The 19198-nt window shown below is 38.5% G+C and overlaps 1 pseudogene; it reads right to left on the reverse strand.

Moving 5' to 3' along the window:
- Positions 1-5403: 5403 nt before the first annotated feature.
- Positions 5404-8053, reverse strand: LOC147442602 (uncharacterized; annotated as a pseudogene).
- Between the last annotated feature and the right edge of the window lie 11145 nt (positions 8054-19198).

A 19198-nucleotide genomic window follows, 5' to 3' on the forward strand; every position in this document is an offset into this window, starting at 1 on the left:
TGTTATGCATATTTGGTCATATTTTTGAGTTTTTGCTCAGTTTTCAGGGGAAACTCTGTTGAATTTTTTGAGATTCTTGCCATGATTTATGCGTATTTGTAGTTTGTTCTCTGATGGTATAGTGATCGATATATTCCCACTTTTACAGCGATCAAGTGTGTACTCTCACTTTTGACAGGTTTTGTCAATTTGGACACGGTTTGGTATTCTTGTCCCACTCTCGCAGGAGTGAGGATTTGCGTATGCTTGTGTGGCTACAATACAGGCTATTCACAGGTTTCATAGGTTTTTGCAGATTTCTGCAGGCAGTTTCTCTTGTGGGACACGTTTTGAGCTAGTTTTCTCTCTATTTGCGTAAATGGTTATGCGCTTTACGCTCGGTTGAGCAGTTTGTCCCAGTTTCTGCTTGCAAAGTTTGCAGATTGTGAAGTTGTTTTATGCATATGTGACCATCGATTTTGATATGATTGATCATGCTTTTGAGCATTGTGTAGTGACCGAGTTACCTCCCACTTTGTTTGCCATAGATTTGGCATGGATATGGAGACACTTCAGGTTAGAGGCAATTCTTGCTCACGATCGCGACTGACATGTTCGCACGGCAGCCATGATGGGCATATTAGGCATCGTTGCTTTAGGCGTATGAGGCAGCGGAAGAGGAAGATGCATGGTGCTACTATGAGGACAGATGCTACAGAGTATGCATGTGATGGACGTGTTACTTTTGAGTTTAGCTTGCCTTCAGACTACTAGATCAAGTTGCCCACAATCTTCCTGTACATGGTAGCATTCTCAAGCACTTGACCTGCATCATTCCCCAACTTCAAATTCTCATCTAAGGGCATTGCAATTGGCTTACAATCAACCACACTATACTTTTTCAACATATCCAAAGCATATTGCCTTTGTGACAGCCATACACCCTCTTCTGTGTAAATAATTTCTATGCCCAAGAATATTGCAAGTCTCCCAAGTCTTTCATGTCAAACTCTTGCATAAGTAGAGCATGAACTCCCTCTACTTCAGCCACATTATCACTTCCAACAATCAAATCATCCACATAGATGCATATTACCACAATTCTTGCCTCATTTTTTGCACATACAATGAATGGTCTACATCAGACATCTCAAAACCCAATTTGCATAACCTTGTGGCTGCTCCATATACACAATTTCCTCCAAGTCTTCATTCAAAAATGCATTCTTTACATGCATTTGTTTCAACGCCCATTTTAACAGGGCAGCCACTGCAATAAACACATGAATGATAGCCATCTTGGCTATTTGGGTTGAATGTCTCCTCATAATTAGTCCCGTAAGTCTGTGCATAACCTTTGGCCACAAGTTTAGCTATCTTACACTGCCATCATCATTATGCTTTATTTTGTAGACCCACTTACATCCAATTGACTTCTTTTCCTTTGGTAATGGCACCAATTCCCATATCCATTTGCATCAAGTGTAGCCATCTCTTCATCCATAGAATGCCGCCACTTTTCATCCTTGACAACATCCTCAATGAAGAGCCACATAACTATCATAATTCAATATTTGCACATGATTTCTTGCTCTTTTTGGCCTGTGTGGTCCGGGATCACTTCTAGCGTCTTGTTCCCTGCTTGCATCCTTCTCGCACCCTGAGTCTTCATAGCGGGTATGCCAACTCCTCATCCAAACTCTGCTCAGAACCACTACTAGGACCATCATCATAACCATCACTCAAATTTGGCAACTTGGAGGTATCATCAACTTTTTCCTTTCCTTTCCTTGATACATTTGAAGAGTTAGTAGGACTCACTCTTTTACATAACCGGCCACTCCATGGATTCTCACCATGACTTGCACTAGAGGACCCCTGCAGCCCACTCAGAACTTGTGACTGCACACCTGTACTTTTTGCATCCACATTATCTCTTACATTAGCCCGCAAATCATCTTTTACATCAGCACACCAACTTGCCATTTCACCAAAAATGACATCCTTGCTTACCCCACTTTACTTGTAATAGGATTGTAACACTTCTACCCGTTTTGCTCAAGGGAATAGGCAATGAACACACACTTTTCTTCTTTTGGATCAAGCTTACTTCTTAGCTCGTCCAGCACATGCACATAAGCAATACATCCAAACACTTTAAAATCTGATACATCCGATTTTTCACTACTGAACTTTTCTTCAAGTGTCATATCATGTACTACAGCAGTAGGGGTCCTATTCATAATGTAGACACCTATAGCAACAGCCTCAGCCCAATAACAATGAGGCATGTTCTTCTCATTCATCAATGCTCTAGCCACTTCTGCAATGTGCATGTTCTTCTGTTCAGTGCAGCACCTTTTTGTTGCAGAGTATATCTGCATGAAAACCCCTTCTGAACTCCATGCTTTTTTAGAAAACCTTCATTGGAGAAGTATTCTTCCCTCCATCTAATCTCAGGCACTTTACATGTTTCCTAGTCGATTTTTCAACCATAACTTTGAAATTTTGAAAGTGCATAAACACCTTACTTTTTTGCTTCATGAAGTAGACCCATACCTTCCTCGTATGGTCATCAATGAAATTCACACAGTATCTACATCCACCCATAGATGCAGTCTTTGTCGGACCACATACATCTGTATGCACTAAATCCAATGCATTCTTGCTTACATGCTTATGATGAGGAAATGATGCTTTTGCATGCTTTCCAAATTGACAAGCTTCACATACTTTATGCATTTCAACAACTCTAAACGAGGTAAACCTGTAACCATCTCTTTAGTCTGCATCATTTTTAGCCTCTGCAAATTTACATGAACATTATGTTTGTGCCAAATCTCTATATCTGGAACAACACTTGCACCTCGTGCAAACATGGCAGGATTCACCTTGGGCACATTTACATCCAAAGTAAACATTCTACCCACTTTCTTTCCTTGTGCAACCAGCCTTCCATTCTTCTTATTCTCTTCAAAAAAGAGACCATTGGAGCTAAACCTGACCTACAAACCCTGCTCAACCATTTGTTCAATAGAAACTAGGTGCTTTGTAATGTTGCGTACATGTAGTATATCAGTTAGGTACTTCACTTTACCATCTGTCATAGACAATGGCACATTTTCCTGTATGCATAATGGGATGTATAGTATCATCCCCCGTTTCTACATAACCAGGACTTTGTAAAGTCTGTATTATTGCGTTGTGCATTTCCACAACATTTTCGACTCTCCCTGCCACAGAAGTTTCCTTGACCACCACCTGTGTTTTGACCTTGTTTGTTGTTCTACTGTTGTACTTGGTGAAAGCCTCTTCCTCGGCCTTGTCCACGACCTATACCACGTCCTCTTCCTCTTCCTCTGGTGTTGAAAAGGACCTATTCATACTGTTTTCCACCTTACGAAGAGGAGTCTTCTTCAAGTTTTTCTCTTCCACAATCAATAAGGACACCAAATCTGTTAATGAGGGAATGTTCTCTCGAAGATGGATGCCAGTTTTAAACTATTTGTACTCAGGACCCAAACCTTGTAGATAGACTTCTACTTTATCATCATCATCGAATGTAACACCAATCAATGCAAGTGACTCACATATGTTCTTTATCTTCAATGAATAGTCATCGATGGACATGTTTTTCTTCTGCAAAGTATTCATCTCAGTTCCCAACTGCACCTTCCTTGCCTTTGTGTTGGTCACATCCAATGACAGCAAAGTGTCTTATGTATATGCCAAATCATAGTGTCCTATACACTACAAAAGCCAGTACATGACATTTCGAGCTCCCTGGTTCCAACCTTTAAATGCCTTAATTTCACAACACTTGCACCTTCCTCTGGCAATGGTGGTGCTATCTCATGTTCTCCATCAATGTAGTCCCAATAACCTTTGACCATAAGGAATTTGGTGATTCTAAACTTCCAAGCGTGGAAGTTGTTCTTGTCTAGCTTCTCACTAACAACGTGGTTACGCCCATCATTGTTAGATGACATGTTTCCAACCCTTCACACACTCCCCGAGCAGCCTGCTAAAAATAATCGGTTACCAACTGTAACCACAATCTACGTACATACACATGTTTCACTATTACTAAATAGTATTTATGTATAATGCAGCCTAACCAAAACTTTCTACACCACCTATATGCACATCTGTGGAATCCCGAACCTTATCATTTCTGCATGAGAATGCACTCTAACTCCAAAACGGGGATCGAAACGCACCCAAAATGGAAATCTGACTGCACATTTGTAGTACAAAGGATTATATGTAACCCTGAGATGCACACACTCCAAAAGGAATCACCTCCATTGGAGATCATTGGCAATGGCTCTTGGGAATACCAAAGCCGTTTCCTAGGCTTCTCTCGCTTGTTGCTGCTCCAAGCTCCTCAGTGGCACAGTCAAGCTCTGAAGCTCTAATACCATGTCAAGAGAGAGAGAAGGAGAGAGCTTGAGCTCTTGCAAGCGCACACACGTACACACAAAAAGATGGAGTTAAAAGAATGTACTTCTTCTTCTTCACTAACTCAAGATAAGAGGTTTACAAAACATAAAGGGAAAAATACAACATAAAAGGGGAACTAGTACAATGGTCTAGTATGAACCGGTAGTGAGTGAGGTGAGTAGATAAGTGTGCCATCACTCCTGTAGGTAGACCAACTCGGTGTAGTACAACTGTAGTATCACTGGGGAAGGTATGCGTATCCACAAAGGCACGCCAGTGATGATGACTATCAGTGGTAGTCATCCAGGAGTCGTACATGCTGAGCTTGACATCTCAGTATCTTATATCCACAAGGTCTTGCAACGCTTCAATACACAAGGGGGGAATGCAATGGCGATGGTTAGTCAGTATATGGCTTATCCTAGCAAGTAGCATTGGACAACACTAAAACCCATCTTCAAATACTTGAAGGGACCAACAAGTAGGTGTTTATGTTTCGGTAATAACAATGCATCTATTGTTGGTTACATGGATGTAGATTGTGCGGGTTGCAAAGACAATATGAGATCTATGTTTGGCTACATTTCCATATTTGTAGGAGGACCCATTTCTTGGATATCATCTCTCCAAGATTGTACGCCTTTTTCCATTATGGAGGCTTAGTCCATTGTAGCATTTAGTGGGAGATTTAGAAATTCAATAGGTTCCAATCTTGTCTTGTGATGGTCAGAGTGCCATTGCTTTGGAAAAAGATTGCATGTTTTACTCCAATTCGAAACACATTGAGGTAAGGCATCATCTCATTCCATATGCGTTAATGGATGCTTGAAACTTGTCATCCACACTGATGATAACCTAGTGGATGCTCTTACAAAGGGCTTAGCTATGGAGTGGTTTGCACATTGCATTGAGTTAATGAGAGAGAGAGAGAGAGAGAGAGAGAGAGAGAGAGAGAGAGAGTCAATCTGCAAATAAAGTTAATTACTCAATATTCTGAAATATTAAAAAATAATTATTTCATCAAGAGACCATATCGGTGATATCATCAAACAGGAGAGGACAATGAGTTACACTACTCAATCCTTAGTTTATCCAAAGCAACAAAGAATCACTTTGCTTTAAAAAACTCACTACAACATAGATAACAACCAGCATGATTAAACATAAGATATCATGCATCAATTTTTGATAATCCCTCTGGCACAAAAAGATGTCGTTTGGCAAGAATATTTTACATTTTTTGCATCAACCTTTGATAATCCCTCTGGTGCAAAAAGATGTCGTTTGCAAAGATTCTTCCACATCTCAATGGCACTAGAAAAGTCCATATCATCTTGACCTTCAAGATTCTTCCACATCTCAATGGCACGAGAAAAGTCCATATCATCTTGACCTTCAAGATTCTTCCACATCTCAATGGCACTAGAAAAGTCCATATCAGCTTGACCTTCAATTGAAATCCTCATCGTTGCATCTAAACTCTCTGTTTCCATCTTATTATGCCACTTAGACTTAATCTTTGTGCATACGCTAAATCCACGCTCACATATAGCAATACTACAACATTGAACCAGTGCTACTTGAGCAACTTTAAGCACATTTGTGGATACATGTCTTTCCAAGTGTCATTATTTGCAAGTAAAGATGCAACTTCAATGAGACTCATTTTAGCAAAGTCGATACCTGCTTGCCTCTTAAATTTTCTAAATTCATCTTTGAAAGCATCTCCATTGATAAGAGGAGAAAATTTAGTGTTATTGAAAGTTATCTCAACCCCATAAAAAGTAGCAAATTTTGAGCATTCTACATTGCCAAAGTCTTTTAATAGTTTTCCATGCGTAGGATGTTGTGTAGGCACTAAGATTTTAATGCATCGCATTATAGAGTTGTCTGCAAACCTCTTTTCAAGACACTCACACAGTCGTCTTGCACAAGATAATTGAAAGTCCAAGGCATGCATCATATCTGATCCATCAGCATCACGCATGACTTTTTGACCAAAAAACATATGCCCTGGTAAAGAGAATCACAAATCATGCAAGTGTCCCTTTTCAGGTCCATACTTGCGTATGATAGGATAGTTTCCCACACCTCTCTATGAGGCATTCAAATCTAAGGTTCTCTCCTCTCAGTATTCATCTTTGATACACAAAATAGTACTTTGAACAATGCCATACACGGTAGTTACATCAACATGGTCTTTCTGAAACCTTTTACTGAGCTCACTCATCTTTTCCCGTATGTCAACCAAGAAATGAATTGCATACATGCATTCAAATGTACACAACATACTATACAGGTTACATACCTTGGCAAGACAAGCATACCTGCGAATTTCAAAGATACGTTGCTTTTTAACCACATCACAATCCAACTCTTCTTGGAGATTTTGAAGATTCTCCACGCAGTTACTACTACTAGAGAAGTAGTTGGCAATCCCATTCACCAAGGTTTCAATTTGTCTAGCATAGGGAATCTTCTTGGAAGTATCGGATGTAGCCAAATTTGTTCTTTGTGCTACACAGTGTATAGCAGTCAATCTAGGATTCACTTTTTTCAAGAGAGTGGAAACTCCCTTCTTTCTCCCTACCATAGTGACACGGCGATCTGAACCGAAAGCATGCGCAATAAGCTTTTTGAGATCTACATTGGCATTTTCCAGCTCTATTAATAGAGGATCAAAGATCCCTTGGGCCGTGCAATCTTGTGTACACACCATTCCATAGAATTTGGTATAGGTGATAGAGTCTTGTTCCAAATAATAAAAATAGATCACCATATGATGAACGGAAATGTCTGTAGACTCGACTATCATAACCCCCCAAAAAGGGTTTTTTCGTACTTTCTCCAAAGCATGGTTCATGATTGCTCTAGATATGCAGTAAATTATCTCAGCACATGATTTGTCATCATTGTATAGGCAAGTCATGGACCTTACCCCAGTGCCTCGCATCAAATCAAGCAATGACAAAAACAATGCAAATTGATAGATTGTTTATCCCAATAAAGTAAGTAGCCTTAAATAGGTTCACTGCCGTATCATCCTGAGTTACGCACAGCTTCTTCAACCCCACTTGCATTGCATCTTTGACAAACAATTTAGCATTTCATGCATCTCTGTGGCATTGTGTACGTGCATGAGACTTAAGGTTACTTGTTTTAAAATTTCTAGAGCCTTGTTTAGCACAAGCACTCTTTGCATGCGGGTAGTCTAGGCAAAATGAACAATACAATCTAACCTTTTGATTATCGTAAATCAACCATTTGAATTGTGTTAGCCAATCGTCTTGCCATAATGCCCACCTCTCATCTTTCCTTGATAATGAATCTGACTCAAAACCTTCAGCCATATCTTCGTCTGCTCACCATCTTCAACACGATTCCATTTAGCAAGCCGGGTAACACTCCCAAAGTTGAGCATTGTATTCATGGAGGTATTTGCTCAACATCTTCAACACGATTCCTTTTAGCAAGCCGGGTAACACTCCCAAAGTTGAGCATTGTAGTCTGTTTATCTTTCTTGAAAACCTAGGAATAAATAATATATACATGATTATCTACAAACCTACCAATCATGATCACAAAATCATTAATATGTAGCATAACTCACCTTCCATTGCTTTGCACTCATGTTGGAAGTGTTGGAGTTAGCTTAAGACATGATATATTTGAAGAGGATTTACTGATAGCAAGCAAAAGAGGTTTGTTAGTCTAGAATAATAAAAATGCACGAGCTCTATACTACACCTTTGCTTTGCACTATTACTAGTATGTGACCCGCATGATGCTACGGCCAAAGAAACATTGCACCTATTCTCATAGGGCTATTTTCTCTTCCAAGTGAAACACTATTGATACTCCCTTCCTACATGTATAGTCTATGATTTTTTTTAACAATTTGAGTGTGGTGATGGTAGTAGGGAGAAAATTTACACATATCATGTATTTACAACTGCACATTGTTGTACATTACACCCTCGAGGGGTGACCATGGGATCCACCTCCCAATAGTGGAGGAGTATACACCCAAGAGAATGAAATCCACAAACCCCTCGAACCCTCATCCTTGGGGTTACTTCACAAAGGTCTCACCAACTAAGCTACACTTCTTACATGTATAGTTGTTGCATTTTTAAAACTGATGTGTGACACAACCTCTTGTTAGATATTAACAAACATGAATATATGTAATATTATGCAAAGAATCTTTGATACCAAGTGCTTGGGAGATTCTCATAGGTGTTATTTTTCATGAAGTGCTAGACAAACTTAGGAGAGCTCTACTTCTACTGAGAGAGAGAGAGAGAGAGAGAGAGAGAGAGAGAGAGAGAGAGAGAGAGTCATCCTTTTGGTCTATCTTGGTCTAAAGATGCTACCAAGCTTGATTATACATATAAGATAATTTAGCATGGTGTTAAGAGATGAAATCTAAGAGAAGTCAATGTAATCCTAAAAGTTTGTTTGAAAATGGAGTGGGTTCTAGAATGGGTTTTAACAATCGGAATAAAATTGGATTCAATGTCTCTTCTCCACTCCCTTACTTGCTTCTATCCTTGTGTCTTTCTTGTGAGCAAGACATGGTAGTAGTGCACATCATGACTTCCTATATAGTAGGAAGGAAGTCTTTCCCTTAGTCTACCTAGAGTTGGCAAAGTGCTACCAAGTGAAAAAGTACAAACTGGGTAAGTTAGCAAGTTTTGAAAGATGGCCTATAACTATAAAATTGTTCATTTCTAAGAGTAGAGTTGTGAAAAATATTAGAGATCATAGTTTCCAATGTACCATGAAAGCTTCAAGTTTCAAAGATATGAGTTGGGTTGGATTTCTTCTAATATCAAGAATGTGATTGACCGTTCCATGTATGTTTCTCTTTGGATGCCTCACTTGCTTGCATTTATATCTATGTTTTTAGCCTTCTAAAGGCCTTAGTATCCATATGGGTGAAGGTCATCCAATTTTGCTTGTTTGACATGTGTTCCTCTAGAAAGCTTAAAAGTCTTTCTCTTATGTCTTTTCAAATGTTATTTCCCAAAGTTGCATTCATTTGTTTGGAAATTGACATGTTGAAAATGAAAAAAACTTAGGGAACAAAATATTAACGAGTATATGAATATAAGAGTTTGATCCATGATGCGAAGTATTGATTTAATAAATGCTTTTTGTATTTTGATTTGTAAAGAGTCATTTCATTAAGGACTTAACATAGATTCATTTCATTAATTTGTTGTATTATTTTTATACTTATTAAATTTATCTTTTTTATGAAATCATTAAAATTAAATCTATCTTTTTTTTTCAAAAGTCACAATTATGAGTGGATTATATTAACATAACCAAAACATTATAAATTGTCACTATGCTTGTGACGAACCATGACAGCTGCAAAAGGTCTAAATACAACAGTTGTTAAGGAAGCCACCCCTAAAATAGGGAAGAGCCCACACCTTTATCCAAGCAAGTCCACCATTTTGGTGTTGAAGGCTATGTTCCACTCAACAGAGTTCATCTATTTCCCGACGGTGATGATTGCCCCCCTACTTTCTTTTGTTTTAGTTTTCAATGTATCTTTTTTTTTTTTTTTCAAATAGTAATGTGCAATGTGCACATTTCACCTTATTATTTAAGTGGATCCTTTCCTAATACATATACACCATAAGCCATTCATGTATGTATGATAGATAATATAATTTTATATTAAAACACAATAAAAATTCCATTAAACTTACTTCCATAAATCTAATCCTCCCCTTAACTTAGCAGGCCTTCGTGCCTCCTCACCTTGTTTGAGCAAGCATGGTAATGGTGTTCATCTTTATGTAATCAGAATAATGAATAAGTGTTTAGAACAATATGGTGCACACTATTTGTTCATGTACACATTCACTCCATTTGCACCTTACAGAAATGAAAGCAAAATAAGGTCGTTCAATTGTTTATTTTTGTAAAATTTTTGGCCATTATGCTAAATTGAAGGACATGGTGCAAAATTGAAAATTGAAGGACCTAAAATCATGCATGTCATTGATCTCTCTCCCCCCAAATTACAAAAGCATATCCTCTTTGAGAGAGGAGATTGTATTCAACCATTTACATGCTTGAGCATATTCCATTAGGCACACAATCTATACGATGAAAACCATTTGGCTTAGCTTTTACTTTTTTAAATGTGAGACAGGACATTGAGGTAGTGTAGGAGAGCCTCTATTAACATACACATTATGTCCCTTGAAAATTTAAGACTATGGGCATCATACCCTCCTTGAGTGCTCAACTTTTGATCGCATCAACCTTGTCTTTCTTACATTTTAGTTGGAACCCTGGACTACATTTGTTTCTCTCCCGAAAACCTCATGGATTCGATTTGTCCATTGCCAACATTACATCCATAGTCTTCAACCATGGTACATGTTGTAGGTGGTCCCATAGGTCAATTTAACATTTGAGGTCATTGTGATTGTTTCCACAATATTAAAAATCCCCCCCCCCTGCCCCCCTCCTTCCTTGAGAAAGTGAGCAAGCATCTAAACACACGTTCAAGAATCAAGACTCATTGGTTACATTGTTAAGGTCTCTTGTATACTTCTTCTTCATGTTCTTTTCTTCTTCTTCTTCCTCCCTCTCTCTCTCTCTCTCTCTCTCTCTCTCTCTCTCTCTCTCTCTCTCTCTCCCCCAATAACTCATTAGATAGTATTTGTCGCTTAATTATTTATTTTGGTGATCTCAAACATTCTCTCCTTCCTTGTGTGTGTGTGTGTGTGTGTGTGTGTGCACGCGCGCACGTGTATGTGTGTGTTTGTGTGATTTATTTAAGTTATGTAACATGATGACTCCTTGCCAGCAATGTTCTGAGAAGGTTTGCCTGAGCTTAATTGTTGAGAGTCTAGATTGGCCAATTTCAAACCGGATAAGTAGAAATTAAAGTGGGTAAAAGTAGTCAAAAAGCTCTAAAATTATAAATTTTATCAGTAGTTTTGGTGTGTATCTCAATGGAGAGGAAGAGCCTCAAGGGCTTGGGCAGAGAGAGAGAGAGAGAGAGAGAGAGAGAGAGAGAGAGAGATCACTAGTCAAGTGAGACACACACAGAACCGTCGCTCTTTGTTGATATGTTGGGCTATGAGCATCCTCTCTCGTTGGCACTATGCAAGGGTAGAAGGGGAGGGTTTTGTGTGAATAGGTTAAGCATTTTGAAAACTTTCAATGTAATTAAAGAAGTTGTATAATATTCTACAATTATAAAAAAGAATCCCAAATTATCTCAAAGATTTGAAGCCTTTGATAAAATGGGAATGATACATAGATGACATACATAAGTTGATCTCTCTCTCTCTACATACATGCATACATACATATATATATAATTATATAATTGTACACGCTTTTTTTTGACACTGAGTGCTAGCACAGCCATGTGGATTATGACATAAGTGATTATGTCATTGGTAAGATTCTTTTTGCTTAGGTAAGGGATGATGTCTTTCCACCCTGCCTATGGAATGAGGCGACTTAGGATAGGATGTCAGTAAGGCCATTGGTGGAACCTTTGACATGTTCATTTTGGTAGTCCCACTTGGCAAACCAGGAGGTTTGTCGGAATAGTCGTTTGTCGTTGTCGGCAAGAATGTGCATCCTGTAGCCGGATAGGGAGCTACTTGTGTTAGGGCTGCAACTTCAGTTTGGGTGGTTGCTTGAGTTAGGTTAAACTCATTGAGATATACATTGGGCCATTCATGTGAAGGAATGGTATACTGAAGTTGTTGCAGGATAGTTGCATGATGACCTTTTTCTTTCCATCGTAATTTGAAATACTTGTGGTTAAAGGTGGTAGGCTGAAATCTGTCTAGAATATTATTGCCAATGATCATATTTTAACTTGGCCAAGAACAGAGATAGGCAAAGATAGGTATTCTGGCCTTTCCAAGCAGTAACCATAATTTGACCTGATTTTTTGTCGGCTCTTTGAATTTGTTAGCACATTTAATCAGAAATGGTTCATCTAGTTTCTCCCAGTAGTTTTCAGGAACAAACCTTTTGTTCAGGAGAGTCAAGCTAGCTCCTATATCTAATATAGCATTGAGAGAATTCTAAAATTGTGTATTCAGAATTATAGTAATGGAGACTCCTTTTAGTGGTGAGAGATTGTTATCTCCATTTAGTGGTTCCTGAATTTCTTCTTGTTGTGAAGAGATGAACTCCTTTACCTGTTTGGCGATCTTTGTAAGGCTGTGATGATTATTCAGAATCAACCTTGTGTGGTGATACATGGTGGTTTGGATGTCATCAACGTCTTCTAGAAGTTTGTCAAGTTTAGAGAGAACTAAACTTGAGTGGCCAGAGGTTTCTAATTGGGCATTTGTTGGGTAGAACCATTCTTCTAATGGTTGCTTATCTTTTCCATTGCTCTGTATAGATGATTCTTCTGAGATTTTCTCATGGGTATGCTTATTATCTATTATTTGAGCAAAGACTTGAAGCTCTGTAGGATCATTAATCCATTGCTGAACATGTCTGTCGATTGGATTGATCCATGCTTTCTTTATGGCTTCAAAGTTAATTGACTTGATTTGTTCAGCATCCAATTGCTTTGGCGGGTCAGCTTCTTCAAAGATTTCTGCTTCTGAATCAGAGTCTGCATAATTAACATAAAACTTTGTCCAGTCTCTATACCATGATGATCTAAGTATTGCCACCTTGGTATTGATCCATTTGGCCTTATCTTTATCAATCTGAGGGCCGAGAGGGTATTCTAGATTTAGAATAGTTTCTTCTTTCTTATGGGAATAATAGATAGAGGAGTCTACCTTTTTTGCATGTTAGTAAATCTTATGTCGAAATACCATCAATACTGATTGTTGGAGATTCCAAGATATCCTGTCTCTGTTCTTCACTAATTTCTTGAACTGTAATAGAGACGTTGTCTTTAGTTTTAGACTCTTTACCTTTAGTTGATGTAGAGCTCAATCATGTTTCTCTAGATGAGGAAGCTGGTGGTAATTTTATTTTAAAAGGAGCTTTGCTAATTACCATGATATCCGCTTTTAGGGGTAGGATATCTTTATTGCCAATTTTTGTTTTATCAGCCATATTCATTTCAATAGATTCTTCAAACTGTGATTGAATCTTTTTCTGCTTGAATGAGGTGATCATCTCCTTAAGATTTTGTATGTCTTCTTTGGAGAGTAGATTACCTATTGGTGTTGGTTCTTCAACTGTTTCTAGTGATTGCTCTTTTGGTAGCAAAATATCCCATGGAACTAGAACTGGAGCTGGAGAGGTTGTTGCTGGAATTGGTAAGCCCTCCAGAGAGAAGAGATTTCTCCCTTTCTTTTAGATCGGTTTCCCATCGAAGTAGAGCTTGTTGCTTTTCAAGAAACTCTTCCCTTTGGCGCAATGCGGTTTCCTTTTGGAGAAACTCGTTGTAGGATAGACCAGGGAGGATATGTGATGTCAAGGGAAAATCCTGGGGATATGCTATGGGTTCATCATCAGAACTAGAAGGAGATGAGGGTTCTCTTCCTGTTGGTAGCTGATAGGTTGGTCTGGCTTTAATTTTGCCAGAGACTAGATTGCTGATAAAGTGATGATCAAAGAGAGGCTTATTCTCCTGAATTTGTTTCTTTTTCATTTTCTTTGCTAAAGCTGGAATAAACATTCTTTCTATAGCTGGTGGCTTAGGTTTATCAGCTTCTTTCAGAGCAGCTTTCGGTTGCTTCTGAAATGTAGTTACTTCATTGTAGCTTTTCTTTAAAATGGTCTTCTTATCTGATTTTTCAGAGTTAATGGAGAATTTGGAATTGTTAGACTCTGGGTCTTCAAACCTGTATGGTTATTTTCATTTAGAGGACTTTTTTGATTGTTGAGGATTAAAAGGAATAGGCATGAAGTCTTCCAGGCTCATTGCATTAAGAGCTATGGGACAGTCCTCAAAACTTGAGTCAGAAGTTCAATGTCTGAAGAATAACCCTGTTCTTCTTCACATTTCAAGACATTTAAGAGCAGATGCTTGTGTGGGTGACCCGGAGGATAGGGAGGGTTTAGTGAATGCGAAGTATGGAAACTCTTTAGAGAATGGTACTATTAAATAAGTATGCCATGGGGGGAAGATGCTGTATGCATGCTTTGAAGTTGTGTATGCAATTGAGTAAGGTTCTGACTTGACTTAGAAACAAGCTTATGTAACTCCTGTAACTGTTTCTCAAGCATATGCAACTTCACAGTTTGATAGTTACTTTGCATCACTTCAGGACGTGGTTTTGTGTGATCAATCATAGTAACATAAGGGGTATTAAAGACTTTATCAGTATCTGAGATAATAAAATCTTTACCTTCTATCATACAAAACTGTATAGAGTATGCAGAGGATGATGAGGTAGTATGACTTATTAATCTTAAGCAATGTCTGCAAAAGGTTTTGTCTTCATTCTCAAAAGTTTTAGAATGTGGCAATCTTTAATTCTCATTGCTCGAGACTTAGCAGGGGCTTTATGCACAATAGGGGAGGAAATAGGTTTTTGGGAACTAATAACATAATTGGATGAATCTATATTATCAATACTCAAAACTCTATTAACTATTTCCGACTTTAAGGTAGGTTGGATGTCTACTGCCCAATTCTCAGGTAATCTAACTTCCGACCATGCAATTTGGTCACATCGCAGTATTTGAGAATGATCATCTGAACGCATAATTATATTTTGCCCTTTGTGATCCTTTTTCTCTTTAGCTATTAGTTTGCCTTCATAAATTGCAAGAAGTACTGAGTTTATTGCTCTTCCTAAAACAGAAAAAGCAATGCCTACATTAGGGGTCAAATGCTTTAGATCACAACCGACTATTTTTATTGCAAGAGTTAGGGCTTCGTCAAAATAGGGGATCATCTAGTGACACATTATAATTTGGGCGAACTTGTAGATAAATTGGTCCATCTGCTAAATTGCTTTCAATTCCTCCAAGGAATTGATCTTGCAAATTTTATGTCGGGTATCTAAAATCATGACTAAGAAGGATACGGCTAAACTTGCTCTAAATAGAGGGTTTACTCCTACCTGTACACAACCAAGATGAACAAAGTGATAGCCCTTTTAAAGGGCTTCACGTTTATCATGTTGTAGGATCTCAGTGAGCTTTATGAAATGCATTTGATTATCTGTAGGGATAGATGCTATTGATCTATTATCTAAATAAATTGTAGAGGCTTTAAGTTTAAAAAGATTTCTATGTTTATATACTTAATCGGGCTTTAAGTATGGTATTTGCCATTGGGCAGAAGGTTCTGCTTCTTCTACAGCTATGGAGAGATGTGCAAGAGACTGGGTCACTTTTGACAATGATCTGTTCAAGAATACCATTGAAATTTTACCTGGTAATGTGCCGACCGGTAGGAGTTTACTGCGAGAGTTTATCGAGGATTTCTTGCATGTGGCTATACCCAAGTGCCTGCGGCGATCGGACCACGCGACGGGCGACCTTGCCTTCCGTCACAGTATAGAGAAAACAGAAATTTCTTCTTGGAACAGACAATGTTGAAAGAGAACAATTTCTGCTAATCACTCTTGTAGCTTAAGATGAAGAGCGTAAAGACTTTGAGCATTCAGATGAAAATCACAAGTGGTATTTTCACACAATGGTGATACACAGACAAAAGCGATACTCACAGAGAGAGAGTGTAAGTTATAAGATAACTTAATTCGCAGATGCAAAACACTAATTGATATGGATTTGATACCAAAATACGCACACCATATGGTTGCAGGCAGAAGCGGTGTATTATGAAGCAAAAAGAGTTACAAAGGTAACAAGGGGAATACACTATGTGTGCAGGGGATCGATATACAAGGCTTAAGTGAAGACTTCAAATGTATTATGCTTGCTAAGAGATTATTACAAGACTTTAAGAGGAAGACTCTATATGAGATTCCTAAAGCTTAGACCCCAGATGATTTATAATGAGGCATGGCCTCCTTTATATAGGAAAGGCTTTGCTTGAGGCTCAAGGTTCCACCTTGGTGGGTAAGGTAGTGGATGTCCACTTTACATGTTGGGCCATTCATGTGAAGGAATGGTATACTGAAGTGGGACTACAAGTATGAGCATGTCAAAGGTTCTAAAAATGTCCTTGCTGACATCCTAAGTTGACTCATTCCGCAGGCAGGGTGGAGTGACATCATCACTAGAGGCGGGGTGGGATAACATCATCGTCGACATAATCACTTACTTTATACTCCAATGGCTGTGCTAACACTCAATGTCTAGAAAATGGCCTGTACGATAAGATTCTCCACTTACCACTCCTCATCCTCCACCTCCCTCTACCTTTTGACTTGTCCACTTTGTAAGCAATAAACCACCTTGGACAATGACATCCACTAGTGTAAAGTGATACCCACTTATGTAAAGTGACATCCACTACTTTACCCACCAAGGCAAAACCTTGAGCCTGAAACCAAGCCTTTCCTATATAAAGAAGGCCACGCCTCATTGTAAATCATCTGGGGTCTAAGCTTTAGGAATCTCATATAGAGTCTTCCTCTTAGAGTCTTGTAATAATCTCTTAGCGAGCATAATACATCTAAAGTCTTCACCTAAGCCTTGTATATCGATCCCCTGCACACATAGTGTATTCCCCTTGTTACCTTTGTAACTCTTTTTGATTCATAATACACCGCTTTCGCCTGTAACCATATGGTGTGCGTATTTTACACACACACACACACACACACACACACACATATATGTATATGCATGTGTATGTATGTATGTATACACACACCACACATGTGTGTGTGTATATGTGTGTGTGTGTGTGTGTGTGTGTGAGAGAGAGAGAGACAGAGAGAGAGAGAGAGAGAGAGAGAGAATCACAAAATGAAACACAAATAACATTATTCTCACCCATGTTGTCGGATATATCTTTTGGAACTTTTCCTATGGCATGAAAAGTGTCTTCTACTCTCTCTCTCTCTCTCTCCCCCCGCCATATGTATTTAATTGTTAAAGAATCGTTGTGTAGAACTTTACTATTTCTTTAGATTGTTCCTACACCCTTAAACATTTTGCTCTTTCTCTTTGTCTCTCCCCCCTTGTCTTTGGTGCGTCATTCGTTTGGTGCTAAAAAATTGTCCTCTCTCTCTCTCTCTCTCTCTCTCTCTCTCTCTCTTCATAGGCACCCCTTTGACTCTTAAAATTTAGTGGATTTATAGATTTTGAAACGTGGCCCATAGTTTAACTCTTTAAAAGGAAAAAAAAACATTGCAGAACATGTAAAAGGCCCGTCAACAAAGCAATCTCTCTTCCCATTTGGGGTGCGAATGTTAGGGTTGGTTTTTGCCGGGCATTTTGTCCATTTTCTACGGGTGAAAAATGTTAGCTACCCTTTAAAACTACACTATAATGCCGAGAAAATATAATATCTTCAAAATTTGAAGGGTAAGGCTACTCTTGGTGAGACAGAGTCTCTACTCTCTCTCTGTCTGTTTCTCTCTCTCTCTCTCTCTCTCTCTCTCTCTCTCTCTCTCTCTCTCTCTCTCTCTCTCTCTCTCGTGGATAACAACCATTTCATTTGCCTGCATGCCAAAGTGAGACGGCCCCAAGTCGGCGCATCGATGGGCGAACTTTCTCCTTTTTCTCAATCTTGTTAAAGAAATAAAAAATGACACAAATTTCTAAAAATATCAATGTTGATTTTGAGAAAAGCCTCTTGAAAAGATAAATCTAAATAAAATTAATAAATAACAAAATCTTCAATAAAACTACTTTTTTTTGTTACGTGTATCTAAACTAGCACATGGTACATTTATTCTACGTATAAGACAAAGTCTTTTGACTTTACATTTTCAAAAGTCTTTTTATTTGCTGAAATCTTACCCTCACTTTTGCATTTTAAAACTTACACTTCACTTTTTGCAGTTTGGATTGGATGTATTGTAAGTTTGTTTTTTGAAGTGAGCATTGAGTGACACATAGGAGGCCCTCCTCCTTCCTTGAAGATTTTAAGCTCCATTATATATAGTATAGATAGATGTTGTGATGAAGACATCAATAGAAGAAACACTCATAACTACACTTTGAAAAGCTTAACCTTTTAAGTGAAAAATTAATTCAATTAATTTAAAACTTAGAGGTAAGTTATAAGACACCTGAAGCTTAATAGCAAGTGGTCGCTTCACAATCAGTTCGCAGAAGTGATCAAATGTAAGGAAGTAGAGAGCCGACCATCGCAAGCTCTTGCATGTTGAGGTCCAAGGAGATGCAATAGCAGGTTGTTGCTTCTCGTTTTTGCTCAAGAAGATTCACGAATCGTGTGGAAGTTGCTCAGTGTGCACCCTAAAAACCTACACCAATCGCCCCAAGGATTGGACGAGTCACGACTCACGACCTTGCCTCAAGAGCTCATGGCCTCACGCTGACACAAATCAGCAAGAGCTGATACTTCAAAGCCTTGTAATTTGAAGCTATGCAAAATGCATTGGTGCAATTTGGCGTTCCCTCCATAATATATCATTTTGGAGAGCTTAAAGCCATAATACTTATGAACTTGGTAGAACCGCCCATGTAGAGGCATTAACTAGATATTATTAGAAGTTTAGCCTATCAATATCAAGCCTAGGATCTAGCTTCGAGAGAGGGGGTCCAATTGTAGGCCACACTTTATACATATATGTGTGTGTATGTGTAATTATTTATTTCCTATTCACCCTCCATGTATTCGGCTAAATTCTTTCTTAACCAAACCAAAGGTGTCTATATCTCCCCTTGACCTAAATGAAACCCTTTTTTTCTC

Source organism: Adiantum capillus-veneris, chromosome 14 (assembly GCF_014529385.1).
Source record: "Adiantum capillus-veneris isolate H3 chromosome 14, ASM1452938v2, whole genome shotgun sequence".
In the NCBI taxonomy this organism is placed as follows: Eukaryota; Viridiplantae; Streptophyta; class Polypodiopsida; order Polypodiales; family Pteridaceae; genus Adiantum; species Adiantum capillus-veneris.